The sequence below is a fragment of the Gossypium raimondii genome, chromosome 10 (assembly GCF_025698545.1).
Source record: "Gossypium raimondii isolate GPD5lz chromosome 10, ASM2569854v1, whole genome shotgun sequence".
NCBI lineage: Eukaryota > Viridiplantae > Streptophyta > Magnoliopsida > Malvales > Malvaceae > Gossypium > Gossypium raimondii.
Window position 1 is genome coordinate 35,589,285 of NC_068574.1, and position 18,230 is coordinate 35,607,514.

Genomic DNA, 18,230 nt, shown 5'->3' on the forward strand with positions numbered 1-18,230 from the left:
AAATGTGTAAATTTTCGTGTTTCCACACCCCCAAGCTTAATTCATTGCTCGTCCCGAGTAATGCACAAATTAAAAATAATTACTCAGAAAACACCTTTGAAAAATTCCTTCAGAATAACATTCTTCCTAGAATTATGAATTTAATATACTTATGCTCAAAAATAAGAAATTTTATAGTTATGCTACTTAAGTATACATATCGTTCACATTAATCTCAACAACTATTATGATAGCACAATTAGACTAAATGCTTCCTTGACAAGACATGTTAACCCTTACCAATTTGATTTTATTTCCTTATTAAAGATTAAGCTGCAATCATTAAGTTTAACTTATGCCTTCATATGTTGAACATAGCAATTTCTCTCCACTAATGTAGGTAGCATAGAAAACTTGAATCAAAGGTCTTTAAAAAGGTTGTAACATAGCTAGGCTAGAGGTAGGTAAAAGATAGATAAATTTAGGCTTTTAAATCCTAGACTCAGCTTCAACCAGACCTTTGGAATAATTTCCCTCAATACACGAACTTACTTTGCTTTCACATGCTCCTTTGTACATCTATTTTCTTTCAAGTACATGTGCTCTTTTTCTTTTGAGCACTTTACTATATGTACTATAATTTTTAGAGCATTTGATACTTCTTTCAACTCCCCCAAACTTATTTTCAAAGAATATTCTGAATAGTACTGAGTCTAGTGTTTAGGACAATTTAAAGATAATTAACAGAGAAGTGATGGCTAAATATTGCAATGGTTCAAATAAAATTAGGTCACATAGTCTGAAAGTTGGGTTTCAAAGGATAAAATTTCATCAAGGTTGGCTTGAAAGGCTCAAACGGTCCAAACAAGAGTTGCCTAAATCATTTTTAACATTTCATGCTTCCTAGGATTTCACCTCAAGAAACTACTAATTCAATTCTAGAGACTTAAACTTTCATGCATGCCTACCTTTCTTTAGGAACTAAAAATTTTATGGTACGATTTGCATGCTTTATTAAAAATACATTTATGTCATTATTCAGCTAACATAACAATTTATTGAAATAATGAACTTTATTTATCTTTGAAGTTTAGCATACTTAACAAAATTTTAAATTATTGAAAAAATATATCCTAATCATAATTAAAAGAACTATTTATTTTGAGTGGAAATAATTTCAATTTTCTAGTCCCCTACTTAAAATGAACAATGTTCTCATTGTTTAAATTAAATAGATACTATACACAAGGTAGGATTCTAAAAAAGAGGAGGTGAGTCAATTTGACTGCTTAAGTACCAAGCTCTTTCTAAATCCAATCCTAGACATATATATATCTATTGCCACACTTTATACTTCGCGACTTGTTCAATTTTATTAATGATTTCCATCTCTTGTTTTATTATGCAAAAATTCCTAATTAACTTTATCCTAAAATAACCTAAGAACATAAATAAAATAAAGTCGAGATCCCCCCTTTATTTATTTGCAGATCCTTCCGAATTCGACTCATCTTTTGCTCCATCATTATTGTTTTTGCATGAATCGCTTCGCTCCGTTTTCGATAATGGGCTCCATGGTTCAAATATGTAATCTGGAAACTCAGGCACAAAAATAAATGGGTCATTGTAAATTTTCGTAAGAGCACTTCTCATCGAGTCATCCCTTATTTTTGAGTATTTCTAGTAAGCTTGTTGCTACCACTACATATGTTTCATTATGTCCATCAACTTTGTCAACTCATCTCGAAGATCTGGACGAGGCAGTTGAGCTTTGAACATTGAAGTCTTGATATCAGGTTCAGCTTCTGGTTCCATTGGTTCCACCTTATCAGGGACTTCAGCCGATTGCACTGACTCGATCTCTGTATGATCTTCTTCTTCTTTTTCGGGATCCTCACTTTCTTCAACTTGTTGCTGTATAACAGAGTCTCCAACTATTCGATAGAGGTCCCAATCTATGATGTGCCCTGGCTATAGTTTGTCTTCTTTACGTTTGCAAGAATTTTAGCTTTCAAGCATAAAATTGTTATCGTAAAGGGAAAGTAAGTTGGGCCAGAACGTGAATGTCTAACGGCACAATTTTGACATTTCCCTCAAGATGATTTTTCCCACATCAATGGTCTTCCCAGTTAAAATTGAGTATAATAAGACCATTCGCTCTAATGAGATTGTAGTCCCATGTGAGCTAGGCGTAAGGTTGAATTGGATGAAGTAGAACCATACCTTTGTGAGTGGTGTCAAATATTCTCTTCGACAAGTGTAGATTCCTTGCTTTGACACAGTCCACTTAGAACCTGAAACTGTAAGTTGCTCGAGAATTTCTTACAAATTTTCAGACTCTATATTGCTCATCAAGGAGGAATATTCGTCATTTTCGAAATCAGGTAATCCAAAGAACTCATTAATAGTGTTTGAAGTTATTGGTACCTTGATTCCGTGAACTGGAACTTTCATCAACTCTCTTGAGGTTAAATTCGCATAGATTTCGTGTACTAACTCTTCATCCACATTAGGTCTCTTCTCACAAAACAACTCCCAATTGAGAGTTTCAGCAACCTGGCGAATACGCGCCATAAAACTAATATAGTTGCTTTCTTTCAATGTGAAACCTTTCTCTGGCTGCATCTATTGATTCTTGAAGATATTCTCTTATCTTGCTTTGACTTCTTCACAGTGGAACTTGTTTTGTGATTCGTCAATTTGTGCAGATGCCCGAGTTCTCTTGTGAGGTATGATTAACCTAATCATAAGATGGTAACAATTATTTTCTGAAAAAATTAATTAATATAAAATATTAATAAATTAAAAAATTAAAAAATTAGATAATTAAATTAAAATTTAAGAGAAAAATTGGTATTACCACCTTTTTTAGTAAAAATTAAGAGCTTTTAAGAAAAATAATTTTGAATCAAAAGATGACAAATTAAAATAGGTTGAGGGGTTTTTGGCTAAGGATGGGTGAAAGGGTGGTGTGCCGCTCGGGTATGCAAGGCAGTAGCGCATAGCAGGGGATAGATGTGAGCAACGTATGGATCGTTGAGCAGGCCTAGTGTGAGCGCGCGCGAGGTGTTGCTGACCGATTAGCTGGGCGATGTTGTGGCTAGGGAATTGTTAGGAGGTTTCGACACTTAAGGGTTTTGGTGTTTTTGGAGGGAATGGTGTATGAATGAAAAAAAAAAAGAATAGATGGGTGGAATTTATAGTTAAAGGAGTAGGAGCTAAAGTAGAATTCTTAAAAATTGTAAGTTTTAATTCTACTCAAAGTAAATAACAATTAATAATTAATATAATGCATATTAAATTATTATTTGCTATTAATTTATTAAGATAAAAACTTATTGAATAAAATATGATTAAATTAAAACTAATCCTAACTCTAAATAAAGTCGATAATAATTAATATATATTATAATGGATATAATTATATATTAATAATTATCATCTTTTTTTTCTTTTTTGATTGAACTAAAACATTTATTCTAGATGCTTCCTGAAAATATTTACAAAAAAGGCATCTAATTTTAATATTTACAAAAGAGCAACAGATTTTTAAAATAATTCAATTAAGTTCCTAGACTTAATGAAAATTCAAAATTGAGTTGCAACATAAAACTTGGATCAACATTGACCATTTTATTTGAAAAATAAAATTTATTTTGTTATTTAGGAATAATTTATTGGGAAATTATATTAAAATCAATACCCAAGAAAGATTGGAAAGGTCACAAGCGATCCTGCTTAAGTTCCAATATCCTAGACAGAATTTATTTAAACATAGTAATTTCGAAAATATACCCTAAATCATTTATTCAAAGAAAAGAACAAGAAAAATTAAATATTTGACAAAATGAACGAGATTTGATTCCGTTCAATTTTATCTCCCCAGTAATGTTTCAAGCGTTGAGCATTAACTCGAAAATTACCTCCCTTACCTTAAAGTTCAACGACTCCGTATGGATAGACTCGATGAATCATAAATGGACCAGACCAACCTGATTTTAACTTACCTAGAAAGAACCTTAATCTGGAATTGAATAACAAGACTTGTTGACCTGCTTCAAATTCTCAAACTCGAATGTGCTTGTCATGCCATTTCTTGAGTCTCTCCTTAAGTAATTTGACATTCTCGTATGAAGACATTCGGAATTCTTCTAACTCCTTAAGTTGAAGCATCCATTTCTCTTTGGCACTTTTAAGATCCAAGTTGAGTCGTTGGAGAGCCTAGTAAGCTTTGTGTTCTAACTCCAAGGGTAGATGATAGGCTTTCCCAAATACTAACCTATAGGGTGACATCCCTAAAGGTGTGTTGTATGCTGTCCTACAATCCCATAAAGCACCATCCAGTCTTTTGGACCAATCTCATCGGTTCGGGCAAACTACCTTCTCAAGTATGCCTTTGATCTCCTTGTCTACCAATTCAACTTGCCCATTCGTCTGCGGATGGTAAGCTGTAGTGACCTTGTGTTTGATTTCATGTTTATCTAATAATCATTTCAACCACTTGTTCACAAAATGGGACCCTTCATCACTGATGATGGCTCTTGGGGTTCCAAACCTTAGCCTCATTTGTCGGATATGCCTCTGCCTCAACCCACTTAGACACATAGTCTACTGCTACTAATATGTACTTGTGACCAAAAAAGGGAGGGAAAGGACCGAGAAAGTCAATACCCCAAACATCGAATAATTCTACCTTAATGATGTTTGTTTGAGGCATCTCATTTCTGTTGGTGACATTTCCAACCCTTTGACATCAATCACAACTCTTTACATAAGCATATGCATATCTGAATAGTGTTGGCCAAAAGAATCCAACTTGCAATACCTTGGTTGCAGTATGTGTACCTCCGAAGTGTCCCCCACTCGGAGCTGAGTGACAATGGTATAAAATATTATGTACTTCATCTTCTGCCACGCATCTCTTGATCATTTGATCTGCACACTTTTTAAACAAATACGGTTCTTCCCAGAAATAGTACTTCACATCGTGAAGAAACTTTTTCTTTTGATGATACGTCTTATCAATCGGCATCAACCACAAGCTAAAAAGTTAGCAATATCAGCAAACCAAGGGGTATTATGGACATGATTTACCTTCAGTATGTGTTCATCTGGAAACGTCTCTCGAATTGGTATAAGAGGAGAGTTCCCTTCTTGCGACTCCAATTTGGACAACTGGTCTGCTACTTGGTTTTCCACTCCCTTTCGATCTTGAATTTCTAGATCGAACTATTGAAGTAGAAGTACCCATCAGATCAGTCTCGGCATAGCATCTTTCTTGGGAAGTAAATACTTAATTGCTGAGTGATTCGTACAAACAGTCACTTTGGTACCTATAAGTTAAGATCGAAACTTGTCAAAAGCAAACACAATATCAAGTAACTCTGTTTTTGTTACCATGTAATTTAGTTGAGCTCCTGTCAAAGTCCGGCTCGCATAGTAGATGGGATGAAAAACTTTGTTCCTTCGTTGACCCATGACAGCTCCGATCGTGAAGTCACTTGCATCACACATCAATTCAAATGGCAAATCCCAGTCTAGTGTGACTATTCTGGGTGCCGAGACTAACTGACTCTTCAAATTGTTGAAAGCTCTTAAGCACTCCTCATCAAATTTAAATGCCGTGTCATTCTCCAATAATTTGCATAAGGGTTTAGCAACTTTGGAGAAGTCATTGATGAATCTTCGATAGAAATCGGCGTGGCCCAGAAAGCTCCTAACACCTTTTACAAATATTGGAGGTGGGAGTTTCTCAGTAACATCTACCTTTGCTTTATCTACCTCGATTCTATGTCTTGTTATTCGATGCCCTAGAACAATACCTTATCATACCATGAAATGACACTTTTCCTAGTTAAGTACAAGGTTTGTTTCTTCGCATCGCCTTAGTACATTGGCTAGATTGGCTAGGCAATCATCATATGTATCTCTGAATACTGAAAAATCATCTAGAAAAGTTTCCAAATATTTCTCAACCATGTCAGTAAAAATAGACATCATACATATTTGAAATGTAGTAGATGCATTACATAAACCAAATGGCATGCGCCTAAATGCAAATGTACTGTAGAGGCAGGAGAATATTGTCTTGTGTTGATCTTTCGGTGCTACTGTAATCTGATTATACCTCGAGTATACATCGAGAAAACAGTATTAGTCTTGCCCTGCTAGTCTATCAAGCATCTGGTCGAAAAACGACAAAGAAAAGTGATCTTTCCTAGTTGCCATGTTCAGCTTCCGGTAATCGATGTAAATTTCCATATCGTAACCGTTCTAGTAGGTATCAACTCGTTATTCTCATTTTCAATGACCGTGATACCTCCTTTCTTTGGCATGCACTGGACTGGACTTACCCACGAACTATCTAAGATGCGGTAAATTATACCCGCATCTAACCACTTGATGATTTCTTTCTTAACTACATCCTTCATGATGGGCTTCAGTCTTCGTTGTCCATCAATCATCCCTTTTGCCATTTTCTAAGATAATGTTGTGCATGCATACAGATGGGCTAATTCCGCAAATATCGGCTATGGTCCCTCCGATAGCCTTCTTGAATTGTTTCAACACCATGATCAGTTTCTCTTCTTACTTAGTAGTTAATTCTACTGAAACAATCACAGGAAGAGTAGAAGAGTTACCTAAATAAACATATTTCAAATGTGAGGGAAGTACCTTCAATTCTAATTTAGGTGGCTCCTCGATTGACGTTTTGGTTGGGCATAACCTTTTTCTCTAACTCTAAAGATTCAAAGCGGGATTGCGGATTAAATCCCCTTTGATTAGCTTCTAACAAAGCTAAGTATTCATCCTCCTTTTCATCATTTGGAGGATCTAATGTCAAATTTTGTTCTAATGGGTCCTCGACATAATTGAGTTCCTTCTTTACGATTAAATCCTCTAAATCGGACATTGCAGAATAATCATCAATTGTGTCAAGAAATCGTATGGACTTAAAAATGTTAAATGTTACCTGATCATCCTAAATACAGACAGTAAACTCGCCCTTCTGCAAATTAATAAGGGTCCTTCCAGTTGCTAAGAATGGTCTTCCTAGGATGATTGGCACCTCTTTGTCTGCTTCAAAGTCTAGAGTCACAAAGTCAGCAGGAAAGAAAAATTTGTCTACACGTACCAATACGTCCTTGATTTTTCCTTCTAGATGTGCTAAGGATTGATCTGCTAATTGAAATATTGACATGGGCATCATGTTGATACTCGCACCCAAGGCACATAGTGTCTTACCACAATATGTTGATCCAATATTGCAAGGTATGGTAAAACATCCAGGATCCTTCAATTTTTGGGGTAGTTTGTCTTGAAGATATGCACTGTATTCCTTCGTTAGGGCTACCGTCTCAAATTCTCCAAGCCTTCATTTTTTAGATAGGATATCCTTCATGAATTTGACGTAGTTCGGCATTTGTTCAAGTGCTTCAACAAACAGGATGTTGATATAAAGTTGCTTGAGTACGTCTAGGAACTTCTTGAGTTGAATTTCCTACTTCTGCTTCTAAAGTCTTTGATGGTAGGGTGGTGGAGGTTTCTTTAATAGAATTGGTTGATTCATTTTTTGTGGCAAATCTACATCTAACAGAGTTATTAGTTGATCAGAATTAGCTGGTTCAGAAGTTACCTTGTCAGATTTTGCAGATTCAATTTCTGGTGAAACTAGAATTTCAACACTCGGTTGAACTTCCTCTGAGTCTTGAGCGTCAGCTGCCTCCTTCTCAATTTCGACGGAATTGGGCTCTAAATTCTTTTCGCTCCTCAATGTTAACGCTTTACAATGCTCCTTCCCTAGATTCCTTGGATTCTCTGTATCACTAGGAAAAGCACCTTGTGGTCGATTTCTGAGTTAAGTTGCAAGCTAGCCCACTTGATTCTCCAAATTTCTTAGAGAGGCATTATTTTTCACCATGTATGCCTTCAATAGATTCTCTAGGCTATTGGATAGTTCAGCTTGAGTTGGTTTCTAAGCTTGTTGGGAAAAACTAGGTGGCTGGGTCGATCTAGGTTGGACATAATTGTTACTAGTTCCTGCCTCTTGGTTACTCCAGGAAAAATTCAGGTGGTTTCGCCATGATGGGTTATAGAAATTGGAATGCAGCCCTTTCCTTCCTCGATTTTGGTTTTGGTACTCATGTAATACACAGATTCTGGGTTCGATGGACATTCTTCAAACAAATGTCCTTCCCCACAATAAACACATGCTACATTTTCAAATTGATTCAGTGGCTGTGCTGCAAAACTATTACACCCATTAGTAGTAATATTTTTTAACATTGAGGATATTGATGATACTTGAGATGCGAGTGAAGTAAGAGCGTCTACTTCATGTATTCCAGTGACTCGTCTTTCTTACGCTGCTCGATTGGTTGGCCATTGATAATTGTTACTGGCAATCCTCTCAATGATTTCATTAGCCTCATTATAAGATTTAGAAAGGAGAGCACCAATAACAGAAGCATCCACTACCATCCTCGTGTGAGGATTGAGACCATTATAAAATGTCTCAAGTTGTTTGCAATGTGGGATTCCATGATGGGGGCACTTCCGTAATAATTCTTTGTACCTTTCACATGCCTCATACAATGACTCATCATCAATTTGTTGGAAAGCAATGATCTCGCTCCTCAACTTAGCATTCTTGCTAGGCGAGAAATACTTCATAAGGAATTTTTCTGCTAACTCTTGACATGTTGAAATTGAGTTTGGTTGTAATGAGTTCAACCAAACTCGAGTTCTGTCCCTTAGTGAATATGGGAACAACTTCAATCGTAATGCATATTTGGGTACTCCTACTAACCTGAAAGAATCGCTCACCTCCATAAACAGTCTTAAGTGTAGGTGAGGATATTCGGTAGGCATTCCACTAAATTGGCCCACTGTTTGAAGCATCTGGAACATGACTGGCTTCAACTTGAACTGTTGTGCCTCAATTTCGGGTCTCCTAATACCTGAATTAAGATCATGAAATACTGGCACGGCATACAGTTTCAAAGGTCTATCCCTATCATCAGCAATAAGGATAGGATTTTGAGCAAGGTTTGCTCTGTTTCCTTGATTCAGATTTTCGAAGTTCATCTCTTCAGTCCTTTTCTGACTAGCTTGTCTTCTTCGCTATCGAAAAGTTCGTTCAATCTCAGGGTCTACAGGGAATAAATCAATGATTCGGTCAATACTCATAAACACCTTAAATAATCACAAAAAAATTAACTAAGTTAAAATTTGAACAGAAAGATAAACCAAAATGCAAAACTAACAACTTCACAAATAATGACTTTTTTAAAACACAGTCCCCGGCAACGGTGCCAAAAACTTGGAACGACGGAAATGTGTGAGTGTACAAAATCACAACAAGTAATAAAGTGACAAGTAAATGTCAAGTTATCGTACCCATAGGGACTGTGAAAAGAATTATTTATGAATGCTATTTAAAACACTTTGGTGAAGAAAAATATTTTGTTTGAAGAGGGTGATTAAAAACTAAGATTTTAAACTAAGTGGACTAAATAAATAAAACTCAAATGCATGATTTCAAAATATGATTTTAATCAAGATGACATAATTGTCTTAGATTAATTACATTTCTTAACTTAGAATTATTAAACTCATATTTATATTGTTACGAATAAGTTCACGGTAACTCGGTAATTTGCAAACTTATGAACATAGTCACCTACCAAAATCCATTTATCTCTTGACTATATCCCCATGTCAATTCAATCGATTAAACAAATCTTAATAGGAAAATATGTTATTGCACATACATACTTATTAAATCGAAATAATTATAATATCCCTATGTCAATTCAAACAATTAACTCGATTTAATAAGCACCTAAAAGACTATGTGAGGTAACAAAGTATCCTTACCTTGAAATAGTTTAATCGCAATAATCTTGCAAGTTATGCAATGCAAATGTATCGTCAGATACCATTGCTAATCAACCCTCAGCTACATTAGATGATTAAACATGCACTGATTAAATACTCTGTCCATTAATTACAATTTCAGTCCATTTAAATAATTAATTCATTAGTTACCGAACAGTTGTAATGCAAGAATAACTTCATGATTTTACTTAATGAAGCATCTTACCAAGGCCTATAACAACATAACACAATTTTAATAATTTTAACAAACGAAACGCAATCAACCTAACACGAATTAAATTGAAGCCAAATTGATTAAATTAACCATTCCAACAACATAAATATTCATAGATATGTTCAGCATAACAACAACAAAAATTAAAAAGATAGGGAACAAGAATCAAATCCGGTGTTTTTCTGTGGCTTGACTAGTTGCTCCATTCTTCCTTCTCTGTTGTCCTCGTCAACTAAGGCTACTATGAACACTTAATTACTGCTCCAAATAGATGATGAATGCCCCTTTCCCAAGAAGAGAAATCGGCAAGAGAGCAAGGGAATTTTGGAATGGAAAAAAAGAAAGAAAGTGAACAGAAGTGAGGAAAGATGTGAATGCTTGAGTTGTGTTTCTAAAATGACCAGCTAAAATTATCAGCTAAAGAGCCCACCCTTGGCCGGCCACACATGTGGCAAGGTTGCTAGTTTCAACTTTGTCAATTTAGGCTTGAGGCAAATCTATAAAGCCACCAATTGTGGAAGGGTTTGAATGCAACTTGAAGAAGTCTTCAAGGGCCTCTTTGCAATCTTAAATAATCATCTGATAAGCTGATTTGGATCAGATCTTGGGATGGTTTTTGGGCTATCCATTTCTTGGTCGGTTCGGTTCACTCGGTTTAGTTCAACTAGACCGCTTTTTCATAATTAATTAATAATAATTTATTAACCCAAATTAAATTTGATATAAATTAAAATTAATTATATTATGAATTAATACATATAATTTTGGACCGTCTTAGGCTGAAATTTAGTTCACCTCGATACTTTAAATTGCTTCTTAGTTTTGCTCTTCTAGTAGTGATCACCGAGCCATTTTTCGGCCTTTGTACAAATCTGTCGAAAATAAGCAAAATTCATCAAAATTAATTATAAAATTAACTAAAATTTAGCATGTTTATATTTTAAGTGCGCTTTAATTATTTTGTAAAAATTAATTTTTTTTTGACAAGAATTTTGTCGAAACTGTATGATTTTAAGTTAAAAAGGGAATGTAAAAATGTGTAAATTTCTGTGTTTCCAATAGTCCTCGAGTACTCAGTGAGTTCTTAACATTTTATTTGCATAGAGTTTATTCTATAAGCCTATCTCTATAAATAGTACTCAGATACCCTAGACTACGTCGGGCGGGATGTTAAAAACACACTTATCACAAGGTCATTAGATAAACATTGATCGAGTTGCTTTCATAATGATATGTCGTTGGGGTGAGCTCAGTCATGATACTATAGTGGAATGAATTCGTGACTAAATGATTTTATATAATTAATGAGCAAAAAGATGGAACTTAATTATAAATCATTTAAGGTCTAATCGCACATGTCCAATTGGTCCCTTCGTTAGCTTGCTAACACCAAAAATGAATTGTATGTTGAATCAAATGAATAGAAATGGTAAAAATGGAGAAATGACATTTGGAAATGAATGTGGTTTTCTCAAAAATAAAAATGAAAATGGCCTGGAAATGAATTTATGGTTTTCAAAATAAATGAAGTTTGAGGATGGAAATAAATCATTTGGTCATAGTAAACTCGTTGAGTGTAGAAATATGAAATATAATTTCTATTAGGTTAGTTCTATTAGGTTTATAACTTTGTTATTCGAATTTAAACTAACCTTTGGCGCTTGTTTAGTTTAGTTCTATTAGGTTTATAACTTTTAACCCTCTACTAAGTAGGATTAAATTATAACTCTTCATTATGTATTATTTTATTTATAAATAGATTATTTATCATCTGTAACAAGTGAAAAACTCATTAATTTTAAAAATGAAAATGGCACGGAAATGAATTTATGGTTTTCAAAATAAATGAAGTTTGAGAATGGAAATAAATCATTTGGTCATATTAAACTCGTTGAATGTAGAAATATTAAATATAATTTCTATTAGGTTAGTTTTATTAGGTTTATAACTTTTTATTCGAATTTAAACTAACCACTTGGCGTTTGTTTCGTTTAGTTCTATTAGGTTTATAACTTTTAACCCTCTACTAAGTAGGATTAAATTATAACTCTTCATTATGTATTATTTGATTTCTAAATAGATTATTTATCATCTGTAACAAGTGAAAAACTCATAAATTTTTAAAATGAAAATGACACGAAATGAATTTATGGTTTTCAAAATAAATGAAGTTTGAGAATGGAAATAAATCATTTGGTCATAGTAATCTCGTTGAATGTAGAAATATTAAATATAATTTCTATTAGGTTAGTTTTATTAGGTTTATAACTTTGTTATTCAATTTAAACTACCCATTGGCGTTTGTTTAGTTTAGTTCTATTAGGTTTATAACTTTTAACCCTCTACTAAGTAGGATTAAATTATAACTCTTCATTATGTATTATTTGATTTCTAAATAGATTATTTATCATCTGTAACAAGTGAAAAACTCATTAATTTTTAAAACAAAAGATTGCAGCAAAAGATTAAACCTGAAGAATGATAAGTTTTTGTGCAATCATTTCAAATCATCAATGGAATTCCAGGAGAGCGATATAGATAAATATCTACAACAATTACAACCCTATACTTTTATTCAAGAGCAGGGATTTGATCTCTTAATGAGGAATTGTAAAGGCATATGGGAAATCGCAATAGAAAAGGAGTGGACCAAGTTTTGTTTGCCGCACAAAGAACGCATAATAATTCTTGTGGTGTAGAAATTTGGATGAAGTTTGTGTGTTAAAATATTTGGCCCTTAATTGACATGTCTGACATGAAGCCAATCCATGCTATTATCACATACGAAATATTTCAAAAGAAGTAAATATGTATTGGCACATGGGTACATAGGAATATGGTTGAATGCACAAGGAATCTAGAAAAGGGAATGTTCTTTTCCCCATCTAATAACAAAAATGTGCAAGAGAGTAGGAGTACCTATAGAGCAAATGGATAAAACAATGAATCCACCAAAGAAATTGCTCGGAGATGAAGTATATAAACAGTTTTTCATATTGCCAAAAAAGCAAAAGGAGGAAAGAAGGAGGAGAGGACTTCAAGAAGATGATGAATAGATCAAACTAATGTATTCTTTTTTATATATAGCAGTAGAAGAATTAAATTAGTTTTTTTAGTGTTTTAATTATTTTTTGAATTTAGGGTATTGTAATCCATTATAATTAATGGACTTAAATTATTTATAAAATACCCTTGCAAAGTAAATGCACAACAATTATGAACTTTCAATGAGCAATGGAGGAAGCACCACCAATAGCCTATGGAACTATCAGGATCAATCAAATAACTTCTTTTCTTATGTCTTTAGGGGTTACACATTGATGGCAATGTGTTATCTAAAGTATGGGGGTGACATAAGAAATTTATTTTAAAATTTTATGCTTTTCTTTGATTTTTCGTGTCATTTGTGTGCTTGAGCTTATAAAAATACAAGTTATTGGTTAAAAGCCTTTGCATAGGTTGCTTGTATTTACAATAATTTGGCATGAGGATAAGTGATTTTAAAATTTTGACTATTAGACTATTAAGTTCTATATGTTACATTGTAAATACGCATTATAGCAATTGAATGTACCAAATGATATAGAGAACACAAGGAAACAAGCATGCTAATATGAATGATAAATTGTTGAATTTGTTGTTGTTTGGTTTATTAGAATTGTGAATATTGATATACTTAGGGATGACCTAAGACATTGTTTGGAATACACCCCGAGCCAAAAAACTAATCCTGCTATTTATCTTTAATACCTATTTTTGAGCCAGAAAACACTTCTCGATGAAGCTTTATACAAAATCCAAGCCAAAATATAAATTTGTACTTATCCTTTTTTGTTGGCCTTGGACTTATGACATATGTATTGAAGGTTAAGTAGATATATTATGTTTGATTTTGTAAAAATAGAGTGAAATAGGAAGAACCAGTATCATATAGTAATTATAGGTTAGCCATTATGTGTAATAAAAGAAAATTCAAGAAGAAAATCAAAACGAGTAGAAAAAGTATTTGAAAAGTAAAAGCATATGTAAGTGAGTTGTTTTGAAAAAAAATGTTACAAAGTCACAAAACTAGAAAAGCTCATTTATTAGTGCACAAAAACTTGTGAGCTAACTGTGATTGTTATATTATGCTGTGACTTCCTACAGGGAGAAATAAAGAAGGCAAGAGAAAGAGACATAAGGTGGTAAGCGGGAAAGGGTTACTAAGGGAAAGAATAGGGACCAATATGATGTGTCAAACTACTTTTGTGCTTAACTCTATTTGATGCTTACTATTCTGGAAATCCATACCTCTCCTAAGCCTCAGTACGTTACAAGCCAAAAAGCCCTATGTCATATAGGTAGACTTGTTCACAATTTGAAATTATATTAAACAATTACATTTATGACTATTTGTATTCTGCTAGGATAATCAAATTACTTATATAATTTATTGATGGATTCCTACATTTAAGGCCCTTAATGCTTATATTCTTTGTAATATCCTAAACTTACGTGTTTGATATCAGAAGTGGTAAGGCAGTTTATATGTTGCCAAGATTATATGTGAGTATGAAATACCTATTCATGTGCTCCAAGGCTAACATTTGTATCATGCTTGCTTAAGGGTCGTCTTTTCATTTATTGTTTTTGTTTATGTTGCTTGAGAACAAGCAATAACTTAAGTGTGGGGGAGTTTGATCTACCGTAATTCAGTGTAGTAGATTAAACTAGTTTTCGCACTTTAGGAGCTTCAATATAAGCATTTTAGTTGTGCTTTAATTACATTTTAGCTGGTTTAATTCAGTGTAATAAAATCTGCTATTCGGGTCTTTTATGGTTCAGCCTAAAGGTGAGCTAATATACTTTGTGAGTGTGCAGGAGACTATTAGAAAGCGTATTAAATCAATACTGGTCTCTAGGTTGCAACACAGAGCATGAAATGTCTGAACAGAGGGAGCATAATAAGAAAAGCCAAGACTGCCTTCAATGTCATGACATAGCCTATAGATGTCGTAACATACCCCTGAAGACACCCTAAAACTGAGTATACTGCCCTCGATGTTGAGACATAAGACATGGTGTGTTGCGACATCGCCTCTGCACAGGAAATTAATATGAGCCAGGGACATCTGGGTCTGCACAAACCAACTTTAAAGCTCGTGAATGTTAGCTGACCTAGGGTTAAGGACGATGACCATTTTAAGACTACAAATAAGCTCAGCTAATACATTTTATGGACACCTCTTGCTATTGTAAAATTTTCTCTTTAGTTTTAGTCTTTAGTTTTTCCTTTCTCTTAGGTTTTATACTTTATTTCCATTCTTGTTATTCACTTTTGGGAAGAAATCAGATATTGAAATTAGTCTCAAACTCTGTGAGGATTTTGCGTTAAAATTCAATACAATCAGGTTTATTCTAAACTCTATTCTTAAAATCATTCGTTATGTTTATTCTTTTATTCAAGTTTTTATTGTTTATTAGATCCATGAGGAACTAATCCTCTCGTGGGGGATTAGTGAGTGGAGGTATGAATAATTAACTATTCTGTACGGATATCTTAATGGATTAGTTGTTCAGGACAGAAAGAACTTAAAACCCAGGCCTGACAACTTTAGGAAGATATAAAGGTGGGAATTAACCCAAAATTGGTATGACTTATCTGTGAACAACTTAACCCTAAACCAATTTTGATTTTAAGGTCGGAAGATAAGTAGTCCTTGTCGACTCAATATTTTAGTGGACATATCAAAAGATCCTGCTGGGGTATTAACTAGTTGATTGAATAAGAAAGCCCAAGACAACAGTTGATTAGAATTACCAAAGTGATCTAATCACCCATGCTCGGATTTGATATATTTCCTTATTTGATTTCTTGTTTTTCATTTATTTAATTTTCATTTATGTTCTTTCCTGTTATTTGTAGAGTTTATTGAAAACTCTTCTTTTAATTCTTCATACTATAAACTGATTAGAGTACTAATTAGATCTATTTATGTTTAAGTTAGGATTAATTTAGTGTTCGCGTCCCTTGGGTATGATCCTCAGAGTACTCACCTACTCTGTAGTAAACTATATTCAACCTGACCCGTATATTTATAGATACCATTTTCCCACATCTTTTGTGTAAGATTTCTACTCTGGTCGTTGGTACGTTTAGAGGTGGTCAGGAACTCGATTAGTTTTCTTAGAAATTGTAGATATGGATAAGACCACCCAATGATTGATGTGACGTTTAACAAGTTTCAATAAAGACTTGGGTTTAATTAAGTGTTTTAGATAGGTTAAGAATAAAATATATTCTCTCTTCGTTTTCTAGAGATATTAGGACTAGAAGAAAGGTGAGGTACTCCTTTAAGGTAAGACTCTGTGTCACATCCTGAAAATCAAATTTGAAGAGTTGAGCTAGTAAACTGGGGGTTGAGTCATGTCTCAGAAATTAGGGTCGTAAGTGGGTTATTAAAGAATTAAAATTACATATTTGAATTTTTATTTTATTAACTAGCTCAAAACAAAATTCAATTTTGAGGTCAATTTGAAAAAAGTTGGATTTTAATTAATTTAGGACCTATTTGGATAAAGGATGAATTAAGAGTAACCTAAAGGGAAAATTGCCCAATTTTTGAAAATTGGTCTCTTACATAGAGCCATTCACGTTTTCCCATTCTCAAAAACCCTGAATCATTCACAAGTTTTCCAAAATCTAAAATTTGAGAGTTCTTTCAAAATCAATTCATTCCTTTAGATTTATTAACCTTCCAAACACCAAAATAACCCCCAATTTCAAATGAAAATAACATTTTCTTCCCCAATTTCATCATTGTTCTTCATGAGTTCAAATCTAGAATTAGAGTTGTAGATCGTCGTTTTCATCAAATTAAGGCAATATTCTGAATTTTTATTATTAAATGAAGATGTTGTTAGTTGAATTTGACTTTTAAACGATTATATTTAGATTTGATGTGTTTCAAGAAAGCTTGGATTCAAAAAAGTCTAATCTCATTATCTTGAGTAAACTCGTGTTTTCAAAGTGATTTTTGATTCATTTAAACCTAATTAGAAGGCCTTTCGTTAAACCAAGATTTATTTAAAAAATATTTTAATATAACATATTAAAGTGTTTTTGAATAAAAGTTAAAATTGAACAAATTTGACATAATGATTTTTGATTTGAAGCTTGAGAGATAAAATTTTGAATACCTATTTTGAACTATTAGAAAATTTTTATAACAATTTTAAAATCAAGTTAAAATGATTTTGACTAAGTAAGAAAGTCCTTTATTATTTTATCAAGTCAAATACCTTTCAAACAAGTCAAAATTGTTCCAGGCCAAAAAGTATCAATACCTTTATATCTGGTATCCATACTCATTATTGCAGGTGTATTAAATGCTATGGCTTTCACATTCCCAATGGCTCTATTAACTACCACAACAACCTCAACGGTTGGAAATCGATTAGGGGTATTAATACCAGCTTCTAAAGTTCTTACAGCAATAAGAAAACATATTCAAGCAAAATCATCAATCAAACAACCTTTGTACTCAATACTTCCAAAATTCTCTTGAACAAACTTGTGAGCTCTTACTGTCTTTCTCTTGATCAAGTGTATTCTTGCCTATTCGTGCTTAATTTACAAACATTCTAATCTTGTTAGGATTATTTATTAGTTTTCTTATTTTAATTGTTTGAGAGGGTTTATCTTAAGATTTCGGGTAGAAATCTTAAAAGAGTTGTAAGGTTAAACCTTGTCCTGAACGATTGAAAAAATTAGTGAATTTAGGAAAATCCTTAGTTGTGGAAAGCTAAGGTAGTGGAGTAGGCAACTGGGGCCGAACCACACTAATTCTTTGTGTTTATTGTTTCATTTTCCCTCTTTACTTCCACTAATTTTTTAAAAGACCAATTCACCCTGTCTTGGCAATTTTGGTTTGATTAATCGAGCTAACAATTGGTACCAGAGCTAGTCTCTAAAAGATGGTCTAACAACCAAGAGAAGATCCTCGAGGTAGCTCAACTTCCTTCAATTCAAACTGCACAAGATGACAGCTTCTTCCAGCTCCATTATGGTTGGTGAGTCATAATTCAATAATAAACCTCGTTACTTCAAGGGTGAAAATTATTCATATTGGAAGACTAGAATAAAGTTGTTCATACA

General features: G+C 33.4%; 1 non-coding gene across 1 annotated transcript; it reads left to right on the forward strand.

The window, feature by feature from the left end:
- Positions 1-8,515: 8,515 nt before the first annotated feature.
- LOC128034342 (small nucleolar RNA R71) lies at positions 8,516-8,622 on the forward strand. Its single transcript, XR_008190469.1, has one exon. It is a non-coding gene; the product is annotated as a small nucleolar RNA R71 (small nucleolar RNA).
- The last annotated feature ends 9,608 nt before the right edge of the window (positions 8,623-18,230 follow it).